This window comes from Desmodus rotundus, chromosome 2 (genome assembly GCF_022682495.2).
Source record: "Desmodus rotundus isolate HL8 chromosome 2, HLdesRot8A.1, whole genome shotgun sequence".
In the NCBI taxonomy this organism is placed as follows: domain Eukaryota; kingdom Metazoa; phylum Chordata; class Mammalia; order Chiroptera; family Phyllostomidae; genus Desmodus; species Desmodus rotundus.
The window spans coordinates 36,075,304-36,099,913 of NC_071388.1; the positions used below are offsets into that span (position 1 = coordinate 36,075,304).

Below are 24,610 nucleotides of genomic sequence, written 5' to 3' on the forward strand. Positions count from 1 at the left end.
AATATCACAAAAGACTTTAATAATTATCTTACTCAAGTCCAGCTGTTCTGACTTTACCAATCAATCAATAACTTTCTCCAAAAGAGAAGAAAATGGAGTTATGAGTTATAATTTGTGATTTTTTTTGAGGGGGAGTCTACCAACTACTGCTTTGTTTTCTAAAATACCCCTCTAGCCCATGTAAAAAATTATTATCAGGGACCTCATCGATCTGTACTTTGTGTAATCTATTATCTCATTATTATAATTTTGAAATTAAAATTAGTGATCATCTATAATATTCGGGCAACATCAGAAATATCAGTCCAGCTCTCTTATTTGCAAATACTCTAACTTCCCTGGATTGGAATGCCTCAGCTTCAGGAGGTTACACCTGGCAGCTAAGTCTTTGTGACAAATCAATGGGCAGCAACGCTACTGAAAAGTAGATACTTTATGAATATCTACTTAAGTTGGCAAGTTGCCCAGTAGACAACATTTACTCTTGACATTATTTTAACCCAGGTCATTCCATAATATAGAATTCAGTCATTTCTGGTAAAATGTTGGCTAATCTTAAGCAATCTCACTATGTGTTTTCATTTTATTTTCATATAATTTCTACTCAAAAAATTTGCATATAGTTAATTTATTTACATTTACCTCAGCATCTTCTAACATTAACATCTCACATAATATAGTAAAATTATCAATGCTATTAATTGTACACTTTTTTCAAATTTCCCCAATTCTCTTACTGCTTTTTTCTTTTTCTTTTTTTCTTTCTTTTGGCTGCACCATCCAATCCAGAATTCTGTACTGTACTGCATTTAGTTGCCTTGTTTTCTTCATCCTCTCCAATCTGGACATCTTTCTTTTATTACCTTAACCCTTTCATGAATACTGGGAGTTGGTTTTCTAAAACGTCCCTCAATCGAGCTTGCCCAGCAGTTTGTAGTGATTATATTGTTGTTATGCATTTTTGGCAGGGGTACTTTGGACGAGATGATATGTCCTCCTCAATACATCATAGGAGAATATACATACCGTTGATATTTCTCACGGCTCATGATGCTAGCTTTAATCCCTTGGTTGTAGTGATGTCTGATAGTTTTCTCCATTGCATGGTTACTACTTTTTTCTTTTGTAATTGATGAATGTCTTCTAGAGAAATACTATGTGACTATGTGAACATCCTCTTTCTTACCACACTTTCTCCATAAATGTTAACATCCATCAATGGTTCTTGTCTATTATAATTATTACTGTGGTATTTGTCAAATGATACATTTTCTGTTCTAATCGTGCCTTTAGAATACGTTTTAAAGAACTATTTTTACAATATGAGTAGTCTTAGTTGCTACTTTTATTCTTAAACAATGATGAAATAACTAATCATTTTGGGCATAATGTATGTCATAGTTTTTAGATTCAATGACAAAATATCAATAAATAACATTATCTACTATATTACTCCTGTACTTATAGAGGACTCGAGCAATTCTTTTACAAATATGATGCCAGAGCAAAGAGGGGAGAGGATCTGTCTTGAACATATGAATGTCTATATAACATGCAGGAGAAAAAAGATACAACCCATTGTATTTCTCATTTTGCCCCGGATACTAACAATCTCTGATAAACTGCAGTGATTCATACCCCTGTTCTTTTAAAAATATATATATTGTGTTGCTTATGCTGTTACACTTGTCCCAATTTCCCTGCTTTGCCCCCCTCCAGCCTGACTCCCACTTAATTTATCTCTCCTTACTGAAATTGTTTTAATGCTATATGTTATGATTTTATTCACATTAAAAATATAATGCAACCCTCCTCAAAACTTTTGGGGGAAGAAAGAAGCAGAAGGCAGGTTATGAACTATAAATAAAAACTGCAAATAATAGTTTGTTCAAAGTGAACAGTAGTATCTGACTCCACCCCTTTGAATACTATCAGGTAAATAATTATTAAAGGAACTAATATCAAACTACCTCTTTTTACAGTTTTTACAACTTTGTTTTATTAACTAACCTAAGGATGATTAAGTTATAAAGAAGTAGTATAGAATGAATGACAAAAATCCAAGGAGGTGTTTTTGTTTGTTTGCTTTCTGATATATGCAATTTACAAAGAATATTATAATGAACTCTCTGTATGCATCATTCAGCACCGTCAACTACATACATTCTACCAGAGGATGGTTTGTCTTACATTTCCCTACACTCTGCAGCACCCTTGCTCTTTTTCCAGATAAAATTTACGTATACTGAAAAGCATACATCTTAGCTGACAAAAGGCTACACCCATGTAATCTCCATGCCTATTACCTAAAAACATCTTTATCACCTTTGAAAGTTTTGAGTCCCTTCAGAGTCATTCCCCGTCACTAGCCCTAGCTAATCACCAGTATCATTTTTCTCATGGTACAGAAATTTAGAACATCATAAAAATCAAAACATGAAATATGTGTGTATTCTGTGCAGGTTCTTTTACTTAGAATAATGTCTGCAGTGTTGATTCATGGTGGCATGCGTCAGTAGTTCCTTCCCTTTGATTACGGAGGAGCATATCACAAATTTTACATTGATTCAGGTAGGTGTTTTTTAAATAAGAATGCTGCTGCATTCCATAAAACATGATCTAAATGGATCGCCCAAACAAGATACAGGAACTTCCTATAAGGCAGTTCTGCACAGTAAGTCTCATTGCATATCTAAGTAGCTCTTATTATAGAATCAGAGCAAAGGTTATCTTAAAATCTTTTTTACCCAAAAAAGATTGTCTCATTATTCTTTTCTTAAGATTTTATTTATTTATTTTTAGAGAGAGGGGAAGGGAAGGAGAAAACCAGGGAGAGAAACATCTATACGCGGTTGCCTCTTGCACGCCCCCTACTGGGGACCCGACCTACAAAACAGGCATGCACCCTGACTGGGAATTGAACCAGCAACCCCTTGCTTCACAGACCCATGCTCAATACACTAAGCTACACCAGCCAGGGCTCATTATTCTTTTAACAGAAACAAGCCTTTAACTTCATCTGGCCTATTAATTATCTTTTTTGAGCCTTATTTTCTTCAGAACAAGAAAAAAAAGGAAGGATATCTATACCTATATCTCTAGCTCATATATTGTTAGTAAGGAAATGAAAAACCACAGGGAGATACAGGAACTCAAGGGAGGGGCCTAACCATCTGTGTTTTAATAGACATTCCAGGTAATTCTAATGCAACTGAATTTTGAGAATCACTAAACCACAGAAATATACTCTTTATTTGCCACATCTCGTTTGGACCATTCTAGCTACTGACCTAAACTTTGTGACCTCATGTTGCTGTTCTTTCAGCATCTTGAATTACTACCTTTAATATTGCTGCCTCCACCTCAGTCAGGACTGAGAAATGTGTGTGTTTAGAATCTTTGACTTCCTGGCTGGTGTGGCTCAGTGGATTGAGCACTGGCCTATGAACCAAAGCGTCACTGGTTCATTTCCCAGTCAAGGTACATGCCTGGGTTGCCAGCCAGGTTCCCTATTTGAGGGCACACAAGAAGCAACCATATATTGATGTTTCTCTTCTTCTCTTTCTCCTTCCCTTCCCCTATGTCTAAAAACAAATAAATACAATCTTAAAAAAAAAAAAACCTTTAAGAAAAAAAAAAAAAGAATCCTCAACCTGATTTCTGTGCTCAGTAGGCTCCCAGTATATATTTATTGATTGAATAACTGCTTTTGTTAACATGACCACTTTTTTCTGATGATTCTTCTCCTGGATTATACCTTAATTTTAATTTACCTAATGAAAATTTATTTTTAAAACCTGTATAAGCCTTTACAATGATAAGTTTGTTTACAAATATATGTTTTTTCTCCTTAAATGTTTCTGTCAATTCTCTCATATCTCTTCTGTTGCTCAAACTAACAGAAAATCCATTGATTCAAAAAGTTTTGAAATTCTAATTAAGATATTAGGATATCAAAAGCTTCATTTATTCTCTTAATTTCTTTGTTAATTAAGCAAATATATCAAAGATTAAATGTCTAGAATATCAAAAACTTCATCACAACTGCTTTTACCACCTTGCTACAGTGTTTCAACTACATTAATATGTGATCCAAGCAAATCTCATCTAGAACCATATAATTTTAGAATTCTAATGGATATATAACATAATTCTCAGCCATGAAATACAAGTAACTAGAATATATTGGGGACTCAGGCAAATAATGCATAAAAACTGATATTTACAGTAACTGGCCATAATTATAACACTGGTGATCATTTATAATCCAAATATACTTAGTCTAAAAGTATTAATCAATCAGCTACATAGGGTGAGGCTCAAATCAAAGAGGTAATCAGAAAGCTATGGGGTGAACAAATAATAGGGAGGTGAGAAATGAATATCTGTTTTGGCATTATCCTCATTTTTCCATTGCCATTTATCCCCTCTATCCCCTCTTCTACCTCTACCTCCGGCCACCAACCTTCCTCCGCGATCAGCACCTGGTTGTCCATGCCCATGTGCCCATGAGTTCTCTCTCTCTCTCTCTTTTTTCTTCTCTTTTTGCTTGATTATCTTTAAGGAGTATTCTACTTGATCTATGTTGAAAAATGGAAAAGAAAATTCTTTCCCAATTTCTAAGCATTAAGATTGCCTTATATTTGAAACACTAGAAGTAGTAAAAGGAGTTATAAATCTTTTCCATATACTCCTTTTAATAATTTACCTTCTGAATGTCTGTTGGCTACAGAGTTGATTTTAATTTTAGTACCATCTCCAGATAACTGCCTGGCTAATCTATGGACTACTAGTTAATTGAAATCCAAGATTATTCTTTTATCTTGATTTAGGCTTAATTCTCCTTATAGCCTATATCCTGAAATCCATCCTGATTTAAAGCTTCATGTCTATGTCATTCTTTCTGTTTGTTGTAATCCTTTTTCTTGGTTATTTGTTTCCGTTTTTCTTTGTTTTGAATTCTAGAGAGGGAAGTCAGTCATTTCAGTGGTTTTACTCTGGTAGAGGGCATCAAACGACACAGTTTATTAAATATTCCCAGCGTCATAATTCAGTGAATCTGTGTGTTGTTTACCTACTATCTGTTCAGCATTATCTCTGTCAACCAAAACCATTTGAAGAACAAAGGACATCAGTGTCATTTGTTACAATTCTTCACTAGGTGTCCTTGGTCCACTTACCTGGACAAACGTTGAAAGACTGAAGTGTTGGCATTAAATCAGCTGAAACAATGTGAAACTCTTCCCTCACTAGAACAGCAATAGATAGAAATATATGCCTAGTTGTCAAAGGAAATGCTAGATATTCATAACATGAAGTACCTTGACAATTGGTTAGGAAAAAATACAGTGTCTGTAATTTTGCTATTTTACAGTAACTGGTGCTTCTTGTATGTATCCTGAAGGCATCAGATTTATACCAAATGTTGTTCAACTTGATTCTTTGATCCATTTAAAAAGTTGCTCATGGTTAAGCTGTTGGAATTTTTTCAGAAATTTTAACTCACAGCATATTGAAAATGGGGATTATTTGAAGTCACACTGTTCCTTTCAAAAATCTTTGTTTTAAAAATAATTTTGGTTATATGTATTTTTTATAGCCTCAAACAGGGAAATTTCCGATTGACTGTTGAAATGACTAAGATTATATTCTTTGAAAAAACATTTCTGAATGACCATTGTTCATAGGAAGTTGTGCCATCGAGTACAGTAGTCACTCAGAATGCTCTTATTGTACTGGGAGGTCTCTATTTTAAATTAAACACATGCTCTATCTCTTTAGAAGTCAAAGTTTCCACAGGAATCTTTGCTAATTGTAAGAGGATGGTAAAATTCCCTGCTTAAAAATAAAATAATTCATCAATACATTTCCATTTCAATAAATAAAATGTTAATAAAAAATCTACCAAGTAAATTAAAAAACCTAATTGGCATTATTGAATGGTTCATGAATTAGGCAGTGTCCATAGTAAATAAAGAGATGCTCTGAGAATTACAAAATGGAAGGTTTTTATAGGCAGAACTTGGGCAGGAAAAGAAAGTTAGCAGCAAAGGAAAGGGAAGGTTTTCTTCAGGCAAGGTCACGTTTTTTTGGCAGAAGGAAAGAAGGGCTCTCATCAGGCAGATGCCTCACTAGTATCTGTCAGGAAATTCCAGACTGGTTGGTTTAAGGTCATGTTCCTAGAAGGGGAATGAAATGGCAATTAAGTCTTGTTTTGCTGGGCTGGGTACTCCACCAGGGACTCTGCCTTGAGACTGCTGTTTCTTTTCTTTTTTCTTTTTAATTTTTATTTTTCAATTCCAGCTGGCATTCATTATTATGTTAGTTTCAGGTATATACATAGTGGTTAGACATTTATATAACTTATCAAGTGATCACTCCAAAAAATCTAGCACCCACCTGACACTATACATAATTATTAAAATATTATGGACTATATTCTTCATGGTGCACTTTGCATCCCCACGACCACTTTGTAACTGCCAATTTGTACTTCTCAACCCCTTCACATTGAACATCTTTTCACGTATCTATTGCCCATCTGTACGCCCTCTTTACAGCGCTGTCTATTCAAGTCCTCTGCCCAACAGAATAGAGAGCTCAGGAATCAAAACATGCCTATATAGTCAATTAATCTATGACATAGGCAAGAATATACAATGGGGTAAAGACAGCCTCTTCAATAAATGGTACTGAGAAACTAGACAAGTACATGCAAAAAAACTGAAACTAGACCATTTTCTTAAACCATATATAAGAATAAACTAAAAATGGATTAAATGTAACACTGGAAACTATAAAACCCCTAGAGGAAACAGAGGCAATAAACTCTTTGACATTGCTCTTAGCAACATTTTTCTGCATATATCTACTCAGGCACGGGAAACAAAATTTTAAAAATGGTACTACATCAAACTAAGAAGTGTTTGCACAGCAAGGAAAACCATGAGCAAAATGAAATGAAAAGACAACCTACTGAATGAGAGAAGATATTCGCCAATGGTATATCTCATAAGGATTCCCCATGATATCCAAAACTTGTAAAAAACTCCTATAACTTAACCAAAAACATCTTTTTTTACAATAAGAAGCTAATTGAAAAAATAGAATTAGTTTTACAGCACTTTTCTTCATCTTATTAGATTTTTCAAAAGAAAAGCTTTTACTACCACATTTTATACATGAGCAAAATGATCCTTAAAGAAACTGAGCCTTATTTGAAGTGACTTGACTCAAATCCAAGTCTAACTTTTAACCTAATGAAGATACCATGAATATTATTTTGCAACTACCGTACAACTGAGGAAAATGAAATTTATGGAAATAAGTTTGTATTTGTTTGAAATCAGCTGACAAGTGATCCAAATTTAATGCTGAAAAAAGTATAGCGTCAATTTTGTTTGTTTTTCTCATACTCTCAATGCATGCTTGAGGGTAATGTTGAAAATGAAATAAAATGGTAAAATTATAAAACTTGCCTACAGGTTTAGACTGTATCAATATGAAATTAGAGCAAATTTATATTGAATCATGTACAATTTCCAATACTCTTACAAAAGTACAATTTTGTACTTTTACCTACAGAAATGGAAATGATCTATAACAAAATAATTAAATCAAATAATTAATTAACCAAAAATGTCAAAAAAACAAGGACAAAAAGATTGTTTTATTTTTTCAACTACAAAATTATGTAGATTATTTTAGTGAAATATATTGAAAATATAGTCATTTCCCCAACTTTATAAAACTTTTATTTAATAGCTTTAAACAGTGGAAAGTTCAACCATCTGATTGTCTTTCTCAAAGATTCAAATTATTATTACAATTTAGTACAACACATTTTTTCAAGGCACTGGCAGTAGCTGAGTAGAAAACACCAGCTAAAACAGCATTAAAAAATAACAACAACAACAATAAAAAACAGCCAGCCCTGGCTGGTGCGGCTCAGTGGACTGAGTGCTGGCCTGAGAACCAAAGGGTCGCCACTTGGATTCCCTGTCAGGGCACATGTCTGGGTTGTGGGCCAGGTCACCAGTTGGGGGCATGTGATAGGCAACCACACATTGTTGTTTCTCTTCCTCTCTTTCTCCCTCCCTTCCCCTCTCTCTAAAAATAAACAAATATATTCTTTAAAAGAAAAGAGAAATAAACCTGAGAAATAATAAACCAGGCTGATCAACTTAACTAATTTTACTCTTCCCAGCCAGTTTTCATACTTTCTTGTCTGCTATGGTCAGAACCTAGAAACAACAGTATCAGATTTTACTTTTCACCAACTTTTCATAGAGAAAATATCATTTGTAAAACTGGTCACATAGAAACTTAATAAAAGTCAATATAGTCTGTTTTCACCTTCACTGTCAAATGACAAAGGCAACATAAAAATAATAGCAACTTTTAAAATTTCTGAACTATTTATTAAGACGAATGAGTTTTCAGTATATGGCCGGTTATACAGCAGAAATATCACAGAGAACTTTCATAGTCTTATACATAAAGTCTCATTTTCTTAAGAGGTTGATTTCCAGATGATGGTTGACTCAAAATTATCCTTTGTTGATGTTTTTCAGAAACTAGGATGGGATTTTATGACTTAAATATTTATTCTTCACTTAGAGGAAGAAACAATCTATATTATGCCAAACCATTCTGAGGTTAATACTTTGTTATGTACTAGCTGTATAAAAATTTCTTATATCCATGTTAAATGTCATGTTCTTTTTATTGCTTAATTCTCCTCAAATAAGTCAAGGTAATTAAGACTTTTGTTAACTATTTTTTTAAATTTATTTTTCAGTTTCATTGGCATATACTTCACAAATAAAATGCAATATACTTAAGGTGTACAGCATGATGATTTGATACATGTATAAATTTTGAAAAATTTCCACCATTAAGTTAATTAACAAATCCACTGCCATATAGGGAAAAGTCCAGCTGTTGTTAATATAATGAGAACAGTTTGCGTGACATGGATATAACCTGTCAGTCACGGAGAGTGGACTGGAATACCCCTGGCTATACCTGCCTATTTAATTTAAATACAATTAATTAAAATTTAATAAAAATTGAAATTTAGTTATATTTGCCATATTCCAAGTGTTTAACAGCCCCATGTAGTTAATCATTTCAGAGCATTTTCTTCAGTAAGAAAAGTTCTTTGGGATCAGTACTGCAGAGTAAATGCCTAAAACAGTGTAATTTTATATAAAATCTGGTGTTTCTCTACCATTTTAGATCATCCAGGAGACCCTTTCTGTACATAATCTTGGGTAATTAAACATTGTTTTTCTTTTTTTACCTCTTGAATTATTTAAAATCTATTTAAAAGCAGTTTCAGAACCACATGTTCAGTTTGCTTTATGAATTTTTACAGTTTAGTGTTGAACCGAACATAGTTGAGTGCTCTTAAAGTAAACACTTTCCATTTCCAGTATTCTCTGAAGAGTTTTTGAATTTTAAGTATGTAAAAATAAATCTTATAATGCTACTTTAAAGTGATACTGTATTTGCTTCCAGCTGCTGGCATTATAAATTGCCGCCCCATACAATTTCATTTGAGATGCATCCTGGCTTTAAAAATTTTTTTTTTCTACTTTTTCATATCAACAGCCACTCAGTTCTAAATTTTTCAGTGAGAATTAAAAAATTAAATCTTTGGAATCTTATTCTTTTTGAGATACAACCATCTCAGTGTTAGACTTTTGAGGAATATAAACATGGACCGCTTTTGTAATAAGTCAAACTCTAAGCTTTGGCTTCTCTTTTGCATGTAAAATTAGCTCTGTCTTCCGGAATCAGGTCAGGTAATGAACTTTCTTTCCATGACACCTCAGTAACAGAAAGTGATGCCAACTGTATATTCGCAAGGACTGTGACTTACATGTACCTAACCCATAAAATGATTGAGTGCCCTTTGCGTTGTCTTTGTACTGGGCACAGGCACTCCTAAAGGCCTTTCTCTTTCTTTTCTCCTTAACCTTTTGATTAATTCCTCAGACTTTTGACTTGATAACACTTACAAAATTGTATTATAACATTTATAAAATTATATTAGTAAATTTATTATAGAAATGGAGTTTTATAAAATGGAGGTTTAAAACTATAGAATTTTAAAACCTACTATTATTTCTATGTGTTTTCCAAATTCCTAATCACCATAGTTTGAAAAATTTCCCAAATTTATTTATCATAAAGTTTATCTTTAAAGGAGCTAAAGGACTACTATTCAAACATACTGTGGGGTTGGTGGCCTGGGACACCTGCCCCTTCCCTTCCTGCCACAAATCCTTTCTTAGTTTTATGGCTCTGCATACAGAGGTGTGGTTTGTACCTCAACTTTTGCACATTTCTTAGCTTAATATATGATGTAAAAAGCACTAATGCAGAAAGGAGGAAAGAGCAGGGCTCTCAGGTCACGTGATGAAGGCAACGTTAGCACCTGCAGGTGCACCTGCTTGCGAGTCAGCAGGAAACGAAACACCCACAACAAAAATCAGTCTGGTTGATTGTTTAACAATTAAAGTCATAATTAGATTTATAATTGAGTTTTTGGTGTAGTCTACAGTCTAGAAAATCAGTGTATCCCAACTAATCTTTTACACAGCATGGTCTATTCCAGTTCACTGGTAACCATTTTCAAAAATCTATTTGCTGAAACTCAAATTTGAACAAAACTCTTAAATAGCCTTCTCTAACTAGTCCCCCAAGTGATTTTTCCCATTTTAGTGACAGAATAAAAAATGCAATTTTATCCTGTGAAAAATGATAAAGTGACAGTTTTTAAAGATAATACAGATATGCAAATTTTCAAGCACTAGGTCAAAGGATGATATGGTTTAGGCAATTATTTCTAGAATACATCTCACTGAAATTTTCATCTAATCCACAAGCACACTTAAAGTATTACCATGGCATTTCTTTGAAAGTCTCAGTTATCTTAACATTCCAAGAAAGCTTGGAATCCATGATGAATATTAAACTGAATAATACATATTGTTTAAGAAGTTTAATAAGTCTTGAACTTAAATTAAAATGACTATTAAGCACAGGCCAGTTCACTATTCAGTGACCTTACTCAGAGTGACATCTGACGGTCCTGGGATGGCTTTTGCTATGCATGGGGAAATTGGACAAAACCAGGAAAAGCTCTTTAGACTTAGGGTAACTATATAATACAAAGACTAACCAAGACACTAGTGAGAGTAAAAGGGGTTGAATGAATAACTGTGGAAAAGAACAGGTATTTGGGTAATATGGTAAAGCTGAGATTCTCCAATAGATTTGACCATGGAATGACCATGGAATCCAGGTTACAGTCAGTAAAGAGGTGTTATGGGCTGAATTGCATTCCCCAAAATTCATGTTGAAGTATTAACCCCCTAGTACCTCAGACCATATTTGGAGATAGAGTCTTTAAAGAGGTACTGAAGTTCAAATGTGTGCATTGATCTGCACCCCAATCGATTTAACCTGGGTCCTTCTCAGCAGAAGAGATAAGGACACAGGCATGTAGAGAGGGAACACCATGGAAAGTTACAGGGGAAGATGTTCATCTACAAGCCGAGAAGAGAGGCCTTGGAGGAAATCAACCGTACAGGCACCTTGATCTTGGGCTTCTAGTCTCCAAAGCTATGAGATCATAAATTACTTTTATTTACTCCACTCACTCCATAGTACTTTGTTATAGCAGCCCTAGCAACCAAATACAAGAAGAAATTATACAAATACCATCTTTGACTTTGTTGTTATAAAAAATATAGCAGAAAGAGAGCAATTGCAATGTGCCTCTACTTTCACCATTATCAAGAAGAAACATATAAAATACTAAGTGTGACAACTATTACAATAGTTCACTAGTCTCTCTTCCTAATTAAGTTTAATTCTATTTTTGGCTTATGACTTGATAATGTTTTACTTGCACATGTTGGTATAATCAGGAAGAACCTAGCACCCTAGCCCTTGTATCAGCTCTGATGAGAGTAAGGTATAGAATCCTAATAAATTAATCCTGGGGCTTCATTGCAAAAACTAGACTTTCACAACTTCTGTACTAGTAACGGATATAGATGAGTTTTGAGATACACAAAACTATAAGGCAAGTGTGATGCTGCGGTAGATGCTAGGAAAGGAAGAGTGGTCCTTAAAAGACAAGAGGAGTTAGAACAGCTTGTGGTAAGTTAATTCTAAGGGAGGCCATGACTTGGAAAAATGTCCCTGATATGGGAAAGATACCATGCATTTTTAAGGATAGTGATGATTAATTTTAAACTGTTGCTTTTTTTTTGGTCTGTGACTCAAACCTTCTTTACACACCTGCTAACAAGGCACTGGCTTTATATTTAATTGCTGTGGGATGTAACGTGGAAAAGGGCAGCAGTTGCAAATGCAAAGAAGCTGGGAGTTTGGGCAACCTCAGGATTGGGGTTCTGCAGCAAGGCCCAGTTCCCATGAGGAAATGTTTATAAAAAGTATATCAGGGCCCTGGTTTTATAGCAACAGAGATGCTGGGCAAGCATCATTTTAGGAGAGGCAAAGTAACTAAGAAAAAAACCTAATGACAGAGTCTTAGAACTGTATAAATAGTTTCAGGTATCAGGCAAATCCCCATCACTAAAATATAGACCACAGTGTGTCAGGGATAAAAATAAACAAACAAACAAACACCACAAACTTTCTTTCCATTTGCTTCCTCTATCTGGGCTAGTAATTCAAATGATATATCATAGATTAATAGGAGAAATCAAATTTTAATATATATACACAGGGAATTCACATAAGACGAAAATTCCAGAAACAGTGAGGTAAAATTTGGGGGAGATATATTTAAAATTTTGGATAGAATAGAAAAAGGGGAACCAGAATCTGAGATTTCAAAGGGCGTAGGCGACTTTGAGTTGAGAAAGAACAGAACACACGTGGCAGGTAAGTCTTTCCTCAAAGTGCCACGGGGGGGATCTAGAGACCAGGTCCTGGTTCGTGTCTTCTTACCTGGCATATTAAATTCAGATGAGGCTATGGTGAACAAAGCAAGATTTCTTTCCCAGAACAGGTCTTTCCATCTGAATCTCCTGGGCAGGAAAGGGGGAGGATCAAACATTCTTTCTGAGTCCTGTGTCTTCTATAGCAGCTTAAAAGCAACATCCCCAAAGGCAAAACTTCAGTCCCCTTCATATGGGAGAGACTTCCTGGGGTTCCCCTTAAACAGAGTTTGGATCTGTTGTGGGAATGAGCCCTGGGGCGCTGTCAAGTCAACCAAGGTGAAGCGGGCGTGTGCTCAAGAAGTGAGGGAGCCATGGCCGTGGCTGCACTAGACAAGATGCTGCACAGAAGGGAGGGGAGGCAGCGGTGTCGCCACATTGGTGTTGTACCGAGTTAAAGTGTGGCAGTTAGAAACAGGGCAGGAAGAGTTTGAAAGTGTCACTGAAACGCACCCTCCGGCAACGCTGTGGACGCCTGGAGGAGTGGAGAACAGCTGTGCTGGCCTCCGGGCTGACATGTGGTTCAAAGCTATTGACCAGCAAACTGTAGGAGCACAAGGGAAATCTCAGAGTCAGTTTTGCAAATAGTGGCAGTCACATCACACACAGTGACTGATCAAAAGATAGAGAGCCTGTAGGGAATGAGGGGGTTGGACCAATGGTCCCACTTTAGGCATCTTTCAGCTTGGAATTGTAAGGTTCAGTTGGCTGAGTGCAGTGTGAAAGGTTCAAAGGTTATTTTTTCTCTTTAACTTCACTGCCTTATGTGAATAATGACGTAAGGTTTTAGAGTTCTAGCACTGGAGGGGACCCTGGAGGTCACAAATGTACTCTCTGTTACATAAAAATGAAGTAGAAGACTTATCTATCCAATTGACAATTAAACGCCAGAGTCACGGATGATGCCTTATATTTGTCTTTAAATCCTCATAGAGTCTACTTTGACACCATGGGCGCACTATTCCTGAACAACAGAGTGACGGTTATTAATGGTGATGGGAACAAAAAATAAGTGGCGGTCATTACCTGAGGTGCTGACAGCCTTGAGAAATGTATCTTCTTCCAAAGAACTGTACAAAAAAATACTTTTAAAAATTGTCTGTAATTTCAGAGGATTCACGGACCGCCTAGAAAAAATGTCTTTAGATAAACTCTCTTGTGGACTTACGGAAAACAGGTTCAGAATTCCTTTCCTTAGGTGTCCATTACCTACCTGGATAGACCCTATATGCAGAGGTAAAAGAAGGAGAATTTAATTTGGGGGATAATATTTGCTTGGAAGAAAAGTAACTAAAACTAATAAGGAAATGTTTTAAAATCTGAACACTGAGGTGATATTTCATGAAAGAGTGGTATCATTTCCTGGAAGAAAGGTAACCTCAACACATCATTATTTAACAGTCTATAATTAAGTTTCAAGGACAATGATTTTTAGCCTTTTGAGAGTTTCAAGTATGTAACATGATATTCACAATTATTGCTAAGCCTCTAATTATTTTATTTTCTCTTCTCTAAACCAGGAATAAAACATAGGATAGGGTCATTTTGGTAAATACAATTTAAACATGTATATCACCATTTAGTAGGTGATTATAAAACATAGAAGAAATGCTGCAAGTTTTGTAAATATGGTAATATGTAATTAGGACTGCTATAAAATCGCATTTGAATATAATGAGGAATATGATGAAGAAAGATGACTCTCTTTCCTCAGGCCATCCTTTTCAGCGCAGCGAGGGCCAAGTGATTGCCATCAGGATGGTAAACACGGCCAGAGATGACCGAGTTGTACAGCTTCTCTAAATCTGTGCTATATTACTGCCCCCATGTGACAGAGCAGCCCTTACTGCCTGGGGTAACTCCCTCTGGTACTTCCCGACAGCCTCTTACTTGAATTCCTTTCAGGACCTGGAGCAGCTGCACAACCTAGAGTCTCCTTCTTAGTTCTGTATGAAGAAGGCAGGTCTCAGAGGGGAGTTTAGGCGGTAGCTTTGTGGCAGCATAGCTTCCTAAAGCGCCTCTGGGTTTGTGACTGCAAGCCTGCCCCACTGCTCAAGATGCTTGTCAGCAACATTCCGGTTGCTGAAGCAAAGGAGAAGTAAGTATGCATGATCACGTTTTCTTTGCTTTCTCACGATATCCATATTTAAATACCCTCAGAGTACCCTCCTTTATTCAAGCAATAGACATTTCTCAAGTGACCGTTGTAAGTGAAGCACAGGGAAGTGAGTCTCCTTAATCAAGAAGCTAAAGATCCAGAAGGGACAGAGATATGTGAGAACTAATTAAACAATGATGTAGCCGTAGTCCACTGAAGAAGAAGGTGCCGTAGGAATAGGGTAGACACCTTCCTCAGCCTAAAATGTCACTTACAGAGGACGTGTGTCTTTGACTAACTTTAAAACCTTTATTGAGATGTAATTTACCATTTAACTTAACGTTTTAAGGTGTACAATTTACTAAATTTTACTATATTCACAGTTTTACAACAATCATCATTATCTAATCACAAAAAAAATTTTCATCATTCCAAAAATAAATTATGTACCCATTAGAAATCATTTCCTATTTCTCTTCCCCCCCAGCTCCTGGCAACCAGAAATCTACTTTCTGTCTCTATGTACTTTCCTGCTCTGAACATTTCATATACGTGGAATCGCACACTGTTGGTCTTTTGTGACTGCCTTCTCTCCCTTGGCATAATAGTCTCAGAGCACATCCATATCATAGTGTATATCAGTACCCTCATTCCTTTTTCATGGCCGAATAATGTTCCGTCATATAGCTATACCGCCAATTGTTTATCCATGTATCAATTGCTGAATATTTGAAGTTATATTTTTCAATTTTTGGCTGTTACAAACTTTTATATGCAAGTATTTGTGTGAGCATATGCTTTCAACTTTTGGGGGTATATACGTAGAAGCAGTATTTCTGGGTCATATGGTAACTATGTTTAACTTTTGGAAGAACTGCCAAACTTTTTTCTATAGAAGATTCACTATTTTAAATTTTCAACAGTAATATATGAGCTGCCCAATTGTTCTATACCCTTGCCTTCACATGTTCTTTTTTTCCTTTTTTTGAAAGGTTTTTGTGAGCCTAGTGGGTATAAAGTGGTAGGTAGTTCATGTGGTTCTAATTTGAATTCCCAAATGATTAGGGATGCTGAACATGTTTTATGTGATTTTTGGCCGTTTATATAATATCTTTGGGGAAATGTCTATTCAGATCCTTTGCCTATTTTTTTCCACTGAGTAATTATATTTTCACTGTTAAGTGGTATAAGTTCTTTATTAACATTTGATTTACAAATATTTTCTCTTAATTTGTAGATTGCCTTTTCACTGTCTTGATAGTGTCTTCTGTTGCAGAAAGTTTTTAATTTTGATCAAGTCCAATTTATTTATTTTTCTCATTAGTTGCTTGCGCTTTTGATACCACAGTTAAGAAACTGTTGGCTAGTCTAAGATCATGAAAATGTATACCTATCTATCCTTTTAACAATTTTATCATTTTAACTCTTACATTTACATCTTTGATTCATTTGGAGTTAATCTGTAGAAATGATGTGATTTAGGATTCCAACTTTATTTTTTTGCTTATGGGTATCTCGTTGTTTTAGTACCATTTGCTGAAAGATTATTGGTTCTCCAGAGAGTGTCTTGACATATTTTTGCACATCAATTATGCATAGATGTATAATTTATTTCTTTATTCTCAATTTGATGTAGATCTATTTGTCTGTTCTTGTGCCAATACCACACAGTATTGATTACTGTAATTTTGTAGTGAGTTTCTGTACTTTATGGAAAGTGTTAGTCTTTGAATTTTGTTCTTTTTCCAATTATTCTGGGTACCTTTCATTACCATGTGAAGTTTATACTAAATTTTGAAAGGTGAGTGGCAGCTGGACAGGAGATCAAATTGAGTCGATGAAGTGATTTTGGAAACAGAAGTGTCAGAGTGGAAAACGAAAAGGAATATATCTGAAGTCTAAGTGTGAGATGGGTTCCAGGTAAAGAGCTAGACCATCACAAGCATGAAAACAAAACAAACGGGTTCTTGGAGACTGCACGTGGCTGGAGCAGAGGATAGGGAGTTGAGTTGTGTAAGTTGAGGGTGGAATGTTAGGATCAGTCAGACCACAAAGCACCTGATTTTATAGGCAGTCTTATCCTGCAGGCAGCAGCGTCACTGAAGTTGATGGCAGCCCTTCTTTGCTGTTCCAGTGGTGAAGCAACTACTCGCTCCTGCTACTTGTGAAATACTGGCGTTTTCGTCAGAGATCTGTCTATACCTATACCTATATCTGTGCCTGTGCCTGTGCCTGTGTCTGTGTCTGTGTCTCTGTCTGTGTCTATGTCTGTGTCTATGTCTATACCTATACCTATGTCTGTGTCTGTGTCTGTTTCTGTGTCTGTGTCTCTGTCTGTGTCTGTATCTATGTCTGTGTCTGTGTCTGTGTCTGTTCCTCTGTCTGTGTCTGTATCTATGTCTATGTCTGTGTCTGTGTCTGTGCCCGTGTCTGTGTCTGTGTCTATACCTATACCTATAACTGTGTCTGTGTCTGTGTCTGTGTCTCTGTCTGCGTCTATGTCTGTGTCTATATCTACCTGTATGTATCTACATCTATATCCATCTACAGCTCTATATATCTATATCTATTTTAAATTAACATCACTTCCCCAAGTAAAACAAAATTCTGCTTATACAAAGTAAGACTTGGGAGGTACTCTGAATAATTTATAGTTTACTCCTAAAGATAGACATGTAACCAAACTGTAATAATGACTCTAGACTTCTATATATTATACACATTGACAGAAGCCAAATAAATAACAATGTATAAAAAAAATTCCCCATTATTTTCCTTTCTACCGTCAAACTTCCCTTTATATATTTTGTTTGTTCTTTATTTTGTTTTGTTTTGGTCCTTAATCCAAACTACACAGCTGGCATTGTCCTTAGATACAGTTTTTCGTCATACTTGAAGTTTAATCACCCAGGGTGAGTGAAGCGTGCCTTCTATTGTTTTCCCCTACAAAGAAGTCCAATACAATAAGGTACCAATCAGTTACATGTGCTTTTAGTGCAGGAAAATTCAGCACAATATTATAAGTGCTCCAGATTAAACAACTTCATAGTTTTAACTATGCATTTCCTATAATGTGCATGAAAAACCCTGAGTGGTAGAATTGTGTGAATAACAAAGAGCAACCAGTATTCGTTCCCTCAGTTTCCTCATGCCAAATAGCTTCCAAAGCAATGCATGCCCTGAGGTGTGTAGAGTTTCCCCATGCACAGATGAATAACTGAGGTTGGATGAGTTAGAACACTGCTTCCCTGTGCCTACAACCCATTTCCATTTTATTTTGTAAAAAATTCTACAGTTATTAAAAATGGCTTGCTATAAATTATAATATCATAAGTAACTCTCTGGAATGTGTTGATAGTCCAATTTGATAACCACATACCTAATAAATTATTAAATTATGTAAGTTAAACAAGGAAACTAAGGTAGACCCTAAGATAAACCATTTACAACCTCAGTTTCTTTGGTGCTGTTTACTTCACTGAGGTACCTGGTTTTTGTGCATCTGTGTGTATCTTTACATGCTTCCCAGAAGGCCCTGTGTGTTGGTTATTTTTTTTCCAATGATCGAACTTTCTAGTAATAGTTGGGGGAGATTGATAAAGAACTTACAGTGAAAATATGCAGTATATGCAGGGCAATATTAACATAAAAACATTAAAAAAGTGTTAGAAAGTATTAAAAGTGAGAAAGGGCAGTAGAAGGGCAAGAAAGAGATAGAATAACAAATTAAATGAGAAGGTATAATGAATGGAAACAGTATTATAGTGACCTACATTTTAATCTGTGAAAGGGAAAAGAAAGCAATTGAACCATTTGGTTTTCTAAAAAAAAATCTTCCACCTTCTGTGCTGCAAGATTCTAGAGCTTACCTCAATTCTGAAATAATGGCATATATGTCTTATAAGCCTAGTTCTGCAAAACAGCAGTTCAATAGTGACAAGCTATCTGTTATTTTCTCTGCCAAGGTCACTCATAATCATGATGTTTGTAGAATCCAGAAAAGTTCTACTAGTGCTGAGAAAGAGATCCAAGTGTTTTTGTGTTGACATCCAGGTAGACCCCATTACATTGGGTGATGTCTTTAGCAGGTGCACAAAAAATCAGCAATTCTGTTGGGTTGCAACATCCTTGGGAGTTTCCAACGTGCAACCAAAAACTGGTGCAGGGAGGGCAGGGAGAGACACCCCCTGCAAAAGAATGGCAAAAGGCAGACCATTTCAGATGGGAGGGTGACAGTTTTATTAAGGAAGGGGAATTACAAGGCTTAGGTAGATTAAAGAGAAGTAGAACTCTGCACTTGCCTGCTAAATCTTCATATTTTATATATAGGGGTTTTAACTGGGTTTAATTATGTATCCAGTTTAGATAGTCCCAATACTGCATTACTGCCTCACGGCTGTATCCTTGGGGCAGCTTTTGGAAGTGGATAATGCAAGTGAAAAGCTCATTCCAAAAACAGGGAATAGGCTGAGGAGCCTCCCGTTGACCAGCATTTTCTTTTCTTTACTTTAAATGTTTCAACTTTGCCACATGCCTGGAATTCAGTAGTGGGAAGGGCAGGAAACCAAGTGCAATATATCCCCCAAACATGATGATCAGTTAGTTACGTATGCTTTTCTGCCCAAAGGAACGCTAGAGTAGGGGTTATGAGAAACATGTTTTCTTCTAAAAACCTTTTCCCCCTCCTTCCCATCTAGTTTAATGGATTATTTCAACTATAAAAATAGCCCTGGCTGGTGTGGCTCAGTAGATTGAGTACTGGTCCATGTCACCCATTGGATTCCCAGTCAGGGCACTTGCCTGGGTTGTGGGCCAGGTTCCCAGTGGGGGAGCGTACGAGAGGAAACCACATGGTAATGTTTCTTTCCTTCTCTGTCTCCCTCCCTTCCTCTCTCTAAAAAATAAAATAAATAAAATCTTTAAAAAAACAATGTGCATATGGCTTCAAAATTTTGGTAATGCTTATGCATTTGTATTTTGGTTTGTATGATTTACTTGATAATTATGGATTATTGCCATGTGAATATATTGTGAAAATAAATTTGAAATACTTTCCTGGCTTAATCAGAAATATTGGAGAAGTAGATATGGATAGTATATTATTAATATTGGCAGTATTATAAACTAGATTTATAAAACATATAAATCATTAATGCATTCTTTCATATTCATTTTGTCATTTAATATTTGAAGAATCATTTATTGAACATTTATTATATACCAAGCATTGTCATAAATATTGTACAAGTATTACTATTTGAACATCACAACAATATATGAGGCAGGCATTTTCATTGTTATTGCTGGTATCAATCCTCAATTTACAGAGGAGAAAACTAAAGCCAAAAGAGACTAAGTCTGTTTCTCCAAAATTACATAGATAAGTGGAAGAATTCAGGTTAAATTCTAATATTTGGATTCTAAAGTCTATGTCCTTATTCACCACATTGTACAGACAAAATAAGCTAGTTAATCAGATAATATTATCACTATTTTGCAATAATAATAATACTGAAGCTTCAGTACATTGAGTAACTTTTCTAAAGTACTAGTATTTTATATATTCTGTTCATCAGTATTACACGGAATCATGATTAATACTATAGCTGCTTAATACCATAGCTGACCTTTAGGAAGTGCTCAGTGCATGTGTATTTAATTAAATAATATTACAGAGAGATATTAAAGGAATAATATTTTAAATACCGTCTGATATATCTTCCTTTTGAGATCAGTCTCTCTCCTGCTAACCTCCCTATCATATGAGACCCAGGAAATGGGAATGTCCAATACCACTTCTTAGAGAAAGAGCACATGATGTAGGGAATTTGTCTTCGGACAGCAAGGGAGGAAAAAGAGAGAGTGAAAGTGAGAGCAAGTTCTAGAATGGATTCCAGAAAGAAATCACCTGGCAAGTACCACTCTAACTTGATCCTGCGTTGGGATCACAGTTGAAGAGAATGGTAGTCTGCTGTGTTTGGCAAAGAGAAATCCCACTGTGGCTCTGAGAAGCGTCCCGCAGCAGCGTGCAGTGGAACCCACGCAGAATGAGGGGTGGGTTCTCTGGATCTGCTGTCTTGGCCTGGGACACATGTGACCCTAAAGCACCATAACAGAGAATCTTGGATGGGCAGCCTCGGCAGTGTGACTGAGAGCTAGAAAATTTACACTAGTAGATCAGAGGCGAGCTCAGTTCTGGAGGGAAATGTGAGATTCCGAGGAGAGTTGAAGAGTTTATATAAATGTTTGACCTCCACTGACTCTCACAGCAGTTGCCTATAGGACATTTAATAACCAGATGACACAAACAAAATTGCCATGGAGTCTTGAAAAATTCCAGAAAACCCCCACATGATCTGGTGTGGATCTCTGATCCCCTTTGCTATAAGGACAATAAAAAGCTTCTGACTGAACCAAACCCTATCTTTGAAAATTTACCCTCCCTAAAATAGCATAAAGGACACAGACTGATGTTTCTTTAACTGGCAAGTTTATTCTTCTAATTGTCTAGAGACAAAGGAGATTCATGAGAAAGTGTGTATCAGCTGCATTGAAATTAAAAATCATGCCTCCTTTTTTCATATTTAAATGTAGTATGTAAATCTTTTTCTTGTGTCAAGGATGTAATTATATTACATTGTACTGAATGTATAATGAAGTATATCCATATAAAAGTTCAAATAGTAACAACATAAGGAGAAGGTTATGGAAGTTATGGCCTGTGATTCTGCCACACTGAGATAACCTCCACTGACGTTTAGTGGTCACTCTTTATATCATATACTTACAATACATAGAAATATGCATATATATATTATTATACCTAATGGGATCATGTATATCCAATGCGCTGTCTCTTCTGCTTTTCTACCCCAATTTACACCCCAAAACTCTTTACTCTCACCCCATTATAGACAATGACAATTTTTTAAGGTTTCAATCAAAATGCATATTCAGTTCACAAAAAATTGCATGGCAAAACCTAAAAATTTACTCTTACTACTCTAGTGAAGTAAACATTACATATATTACATATGTCAGTGGTTAAAAGTCCTGTCAGGATGGCTCAATGACTGTAAGACAGAATGGCAGAAAGGAACGTGGCATTTCTCAGTCCTGTGTGCTCCGGTTACATCATACGCTGTGAGGGCCGTCAAGAACCTGCTTCGACTCTTCACTTCTCAGTTGAGGGCACTGAGGTCAAGCGTTTAAGTTAGTTAGAAGCAGAAAGCATGCTTCCCCCATTTGAATCCATACAGAAAATAAAGCATGTTTCGTGAGTTGAACCACCACCTAGCAAAACAAAATGAAAACGTAAACAATAGTTACTATTTATTGAGCATCTATTAAATGTTAGAAACAGTGTTGGGCCTTTAGAGAAACTTAATATAGCTAATTTTTAACACAAGATTCATTAATAATTAACAAGTAATAATCACTGGTAAGTAATGTCAACACACACTATTTTTAAAATTTTATAGATGAGGAAAATAAGGAACATCGAAGGCATGTCATTTGCTCAGGGCAAGCAGCTCCTGACTCCAGAGTCAGTGCGGCTGCCGTTGTACTGGGCCGCCTTCCAGCAGCAGCAGCAGCGCCCGGAACCAGGAGGCTGGTGACTCAGGGCTTGTTAAGCTACCTTCAGCATTAATTTTCAGCTTTCAACTGATACTGCTGACATCTCTCCCTTTTGTCAAGTGATGAATTCAGCCAAATAGGCCTTCGATTGTCTGATCTCTTTCCAGTTGGCTAGCCCAGGATCCACTAACTGATGAAGCAAGTTTATGCTTTGTATTTTATAAGCAGAATTGATGCTATGTAAATTGACTATTGACTATGCACTTAAGTGGAGTATTTACAACTAAATATACTAGGTCTACCCCCTAATGCTTCATATTATACTTCGAGCTCAGAGAGGGGGAGACAGTGATAGAATTAGCTACTTTTAGTTTTTTACAAGGGCATATACCACACAATCACATAGTTTCGTCAGGAGAAAAAGGGATGAAGAAAGTAGGCACTGTTATCTAGATAGGCAACTCCCATCACAACACACACACATGTAATAACAATAATATAATAACAATGGCAATAATGTTGCTTTTGTCTGTGTGCTTGCTTGATCATGGTTTTATGTCAAGGTTTCACTAAAGGAATAAATATATGTTAACAAAAGAACAAAAGAGTAAGACTTGATATATAAAAAATCTGCATAAAGGGACCAATACAGATTTCAAAAGCTCAGTTCCATATACAAAATCCATATCCTTACTCATTTATGCAGCAATGTTCCTAATTTTAAAAGCAATATTTATAGAGGATTATCATATTCCTTTGTAATAGTTTCCTAGGGCTGCCACAATAAAGTACCACAAACTGGTGCCTTAAAACAACAGAAATTTGTTCCCTCACAGTTCTGGAGGCCAGATGCTCAAAATCAAGGCTCTAGGGGAGAACCCTGCCTTGTGTCTTCCTAGCTTGTGGTGGTTGCCCGTGATCTTTGTTCTTTTGCTTTTACCTGCATCACCCCAGTTTCTGCCTCCATCTCTGCATGGCTGTCTTCCTTCTGTATGTGACGGTGTCTCCCTGTCTGTCTCTGGAGTGGCTGGAGTTAGGACCCACACACTAAGCTAGTATGACCTCATCTTAAATCTTAATTACATCTGCAAAGATATTTCTAAACAAGATCATATTCCAAGCTACTGAAGGTTAGGACATATATCCATTATATCTTTTGGGAGGACACAATTAAATTCATTATAACCTTTATTTCTTTTTTATTTACTTTTTAAATACTGCCACAAGATAATTGTTTATAATATTTAAAAAACACCAACGCAAAAATAAAGCCACACTTTAATCTTACCACAGAGATAATTTTGTCCTATTTACATTTTTTTCTATGTATATACTTAGAGGGACATGCATACAATAATCAACAACAACAACAAGAAAACGAATCCTTTGTCCCAGACATGTTTTTGTGCTCTGTGCTCTGGTGATATAAGGGTAATAAAAAACAAGCATGGTCCCATCCTTAGCAAGAATGAGAGAGAGACTCTTAATCACACAAATTAATCAATCTCCTTATCAAGGGCTGCAAAAGAAATGCCCAGTGCATCAGAACTGTAATGGGAGATCCAGGTGAAAAGTTGGAGCTGCAGCATAACTATGTTTACAGGTAACAGTGAATAAGGAAAATGAGTCCCTTCAGGCAAAGACTAGCACGTGCCAAGGCCCTGGGGCAGGGGGTAGATGGCAAAGACCCAAACCAGAGGGGCCACTGTGCTGCAGTGTGCTGAGACGACAGTGAGGCGCAGGCTCAGATGAAGAGGACACCTTAGGAGGAGTGTTGTCTTCCTCCCAAGAGCTGCAGCAAGTCACGAAAGGTGTCTATGAAGTTTTCTTTTATAAAATATAGTTCTTTCTTTGAGAGAACAAATACCACTTGCCACGACTTCTTTTTCTCTCATTCTTTCTCTGTATACATGTTTGTGAATGTGCTTCAGAAAATCTGGGGGGACAGATG

The 24,610-nt window shown here is 36.1% G+C and overlaps 1 protein-coding gene across 9 annotated transcripts in view; it reads left to right on the forward strand.

The window, feature by feature from the left end:
* The window catches only part of NAALADL2 (N-acetylated alpha-linked acidic dipeptidase like 2), a 1,136,857-nt gene that overhangs the window by 682,144 nt on the left and 430,103 nt on the right, over nt 1–24,610 (forward strand). The window lies entirely within an intron of this gene.